This window comes from Schistocerca piceifrons, chromosome 9, assembly GCF_021461385.2.
Source record: "Schistocerca piceifrons isolate TAMUIC-IGC-003096 chromosome 9, iqSchPice1.1, whole genome shotgun sequence".
In the NCBI taxonomy this organism is placed as follows: domain Eukaryota; kingdom Metazoa; phylum Arthropoda; class Insecta; order Orthoptera; family Acrididae; genus Schistocerca; species Schistocerca piceifrons.
This window is the reverse complement of record NC_060146.1, coordinates 172,901,076-172,905,074: the sequence shown is the minus strand read 5'-3', so window position 1 is coordinate 172,905,074 and position 3,999 is coordinate 172,901,076. Positions and strand designations below refer to the sequence as shown.

At 50.5% G+C, this 3,999-nt stretch overlaps 1 non-coding gene across 1 annotated transcript; it reads left to right on the top strand.

Annotated features, from left to right (window-relative positions):
- The first annotated feature begins 2,701 nt into the window (after window positions 1-2,701).
- LOC124717550 lies at window positions 2,702-2,804 on the top strand. Its single transcript, XR_007005806.1, has one exon. It is a non-coding gene; the product is annotated as a U6 spliceosomal RNA (small nuclear RNA).
- Window positions 2,805-3,999: the final 1,195 nt, after the last annotated feature.

The following is a 3,999-nucleotide window of genomic DNA, read 5'->3' as shown; positions in this document are numbered from 1 at the left end:
GATGTGTGTGATATCCTTAGGTTAGTTAGGTTTAAGTAGTTCTAAGTTCTAGGGGACTGATGACCACAGATGTTTAGTCCCATAGTGCTCAGAGCAATTTGAACCTCCGACGGAGGGAGCTGCGCGAACCGTGTCAAGACGCCCAAGACCGCGCGACTACCCCGCGCGTCAGTGGTGGGGGCTATAGGCAGGTGCTGTAGGGGAAATGACGAGTGCTGGAGGGGAAGTGCCGTTCTAAATCTGGGGCCTACTCTCCCATTTTTTTAAATATTAAGTGGTGTCCCTCCACGCCCACACTTTGATGGCGCCTATTCAGGAATGTCTCTCACCTCTGCTTTGGTTAGTATCTAAAAAGAATTCCGCCGGAAATTCAACGATTTATTTTCACTTGGCTTGTTAACCATTTGCAACCTTCACAGAATTGTCACGACTGGCGAATCTTGAGTGAAACCTACACATTTCTCTGGTTGCCATCTTAAAATTTGCTTCTTTAACCAGAACGAAGCGGAATTTGCACAGTTTTACCTCACTAAGACGGAGTGCAGAACCAATTGCGTCGAAATTCTGAAACAGCGGTTTATTATGCGAGGAACTCAGGAAAGGTAAGGTCAGTATCTTATGGAAAAGCACATTCTCGGTACAAAATAAACGTGTGATGTCTTGTGAAGCTGTGGGGACGCGTAGTGAGTCGTGCTTGGGTGGCTGACATGAAGTCCGCCTTTCGCAGCCGTGCAGTGCGGACGTGCTGTTGTTTCCGCCTGTGGAGCTCGCTCGCTCCCTGCTGTTTACCTTTCAGCGGCCGTCACTTACGTGTAGTACAGGGGCGGGCAGGAATCCTGCACATGTGCGGTGCACTTGCACGCGTGCAGTTAACAGGTGTTCCGCGAGCACACAGGGGCAAGCTGGCCACCCGCTTATCTCCCATCACCACCATACCTTCTGTCCGCTCCTTCCTCTGTAATGCGTTTGGTTTCCTAGCTTGCTTTATTGAGTGAATCAATAAGGTTAGTGGGAGTGCTTGAAAGAAATCATGGTTTGAAAGAGTACCTATTACCTACGATACGTTTTATTTAATTATCACAGGTGGAGTTTACAATACATTTAATATCTGGAACAAAATTTCTACACACAGACAAAAACACAAACAGTTACGTAAATTATCATCACTGATGTTTGCTCTTAACCGAGACTTATTAATTCAGCAAATGGTTTTCCAGCTCTCGCTATATTAAGCGCAGTCTTATAACTTGCACATACCGCTGGGCTATTACTGTTGTCGTCCTGAAAACTTGAAAACAGTGCTCCATAAAATGTTAAATCAGTTAGATGAGAGACATGACGAGAGAAAGTCGCAAATCTGTCATGACAACAGCAACTACGACAAATTCAAATGGCTCTGAGCACTATGGGACTTAACTGCTGTGGTCATCAGTCCCCTAGAACTTAGAACTACTTAAACCTAACCAACCTAAGGACATCCCACACATCCATGCCCGAGGCAGGATTCGAACCGGCGACCATAGCGGTCGCGCGGTTCCAGACTGTAGTACCTAGAACCGCTCGGCCACTCCGGCCGGCCAACTACGACAGATTCATCTGGTAACGTCAGATCGCTCGTCAATTCCCCATCCGCTCAGAATCCGACAATAAATTGTACTCGTCCTTGTGAAATTTATTATAATGGCCTTCAATACTAAACCTCCGTTGACCAGCGAGAATACTGCCACATATTAAACATTTCGAATTTTCACGTTTTTGCACAAAGAAAAAATGATTCTCCCATTACTTTTTAAGAGATAGCAAATCTCCACTTCTCCGTTTCTTGAAATACAACGTGCACTTCGTAGTGGTCGCTTCGCATCAACGTCCGCAGCTTAGCCTGGCACTACGCTGCCGCAACCTGCCGGCTGTCGCCACAGCCCCGGTCGACGCCAGCACGCGAGCAGCACACGTGCAGCGCTGTGCGCTCATGAGCCCCGTGCAACGTTTGCCCGCCCCTGGTGTAGTAGATCCCTGGCCAGCAGTTTTAGAAAGCCAACACTACGATTCAGATTCTGCAACGTCTACACACGACCGAAGGCCTCGCAAGTGCAACGCTTCCTAGGCGACGTCGCTAAGATCCGCCGACCGGTGTGGCCGAGCGGTTCTAGGCGCTTCAGTCTGGAACCACGCGACCGCTACGGTCGCAGTTTCGAATCCTGCCTTTCTAGGGGACTGATGACCTCAGATGTTAAGTCCCATAGTGCTCAGAGCCATTTGAACCATTTTTTTTTTTTGCTAAGATCCCAGCTTCCGACATCTAGGGCATCCATTTGTCCATATTAAGCAATACTGCGTACGTCTAAGTCATCAGTGACATGGTGTGCGAAAGAATACTTCATGACACCGAACACGGACTACGCTTTTGCCAAATGTCGGTGCGGTCAGTGACGGCCACGCAGCCATGGGAACTCCCGTTCGAGCTCCCGGCGGAAGACGTTATCGCGGCTTTCCGCACCTATGGCACTGTACACGGCCACACAGCCGAACGCTGGGAGCAATTCCAAACGTACCCCGTTCTTGACATCAACATCGATCTCTATCGCCACGTGCCATCCTACCTGCAAATCAGCGGGCGCCGTTCGGTCGTCATATACGACGGCCAACCCAAGACCTGATCCGGGTGCGCCAAAGAAGGCCACTTCACGTCTCAGTGTCTTAATTGCTTCGGCAGTACATATACTAAAATTGGAACGACACAGAGGAGATTAGCATGGCCCCTGCGCAAGGATGACACGCAAAATCGTGAAGCGTTCCACATTTTTGATCTCCCACTAGTATACTCGTATAACGATCTTGATTGTTCCAGGAATGTAGCGGCTGCAGCAACTGGGATACATCGCCATCGCTTGCCACGGTAATGGTGCATGATATCCATACTAACAAATCCAGCCTTGCATGAACTATCGCAGCTAGTAAGCTACTACTGCTCTCACTACCCATCCCACTGTCGCAGAGGTTTTTTCCCACGGCACGAGCCTTGGCACTTTTTTCCCTCTGCTCTTCAAATCGCTACCCTCACTCGCGTTTCGTCCACTGTCTATCACCTGATGGACCGTGTTAATGCGTAGTCTTACCCAGACGGACGGATAACATCACAGCCCAGCATCCTGTGGACCACTTACTACACTCCTGGAAATTGAAATAAGAACACCGTGAATTCATTGTCCCAGGAAGGGGAAACTTTATTGACACATTCCTGGGGTCAGATACATCACATGTTCACACTGACAGAACCACAGGCACATAGACACAGGCAACAGAGCATGCACAATGTCGGCACTAGTACAGTGTATATCCACCTTTCGCAGCACTGCAGGCTGCTATTCTCCCATGGAGACGATCGTAGAGATGCTGGATGTAGTCCTGTGGAACGGCTTGCCATGCCATTTCCACCTGGCGCCTCAGTTGGACCAGCGTTCGTGCTGGACGTGCAGACCGCGTGAGACGACGCTTCATCCAGTCACAAACATGCTCAATGGGGGACAGATCCGGAGATCTTGCTGGCCAGGGTAGTTGACTTACACCTTCTAGAGCACGTTGGGTGGCACGGGATACATGCGGACGTGCATTGTCCTGTTGGAACAGCAAGTTCCCTTGCCGGTCTAGGAATGGTAGAACGATGGGTTCGATGACGGTTTGGATGTACCGTGCACTATTCAGTGTCCCCTCGACGATCACCAGTGGTGTACGGCCAGTGTAGGAGATCGCTCCCCACACCATGATGCCGGGTGCTGGCCCTGTGTGCCTCGGTCGTATGCAGTCCTGATTGTGGCGCTCACCTGCACGGCGCCAAACACGCATACGACCATCATTGGCACCAAGGCAGAAGCGACTCTCATCGCTGAAGACGACACGTCTCCATTCGTCCCTCCATTCACGCCTGTCGCGACACCACTGGAGGCGGGCTGCACGATGTTGGGGCGTGAGCGGAAGACGGCCTAACGGTGTGCGGGACCG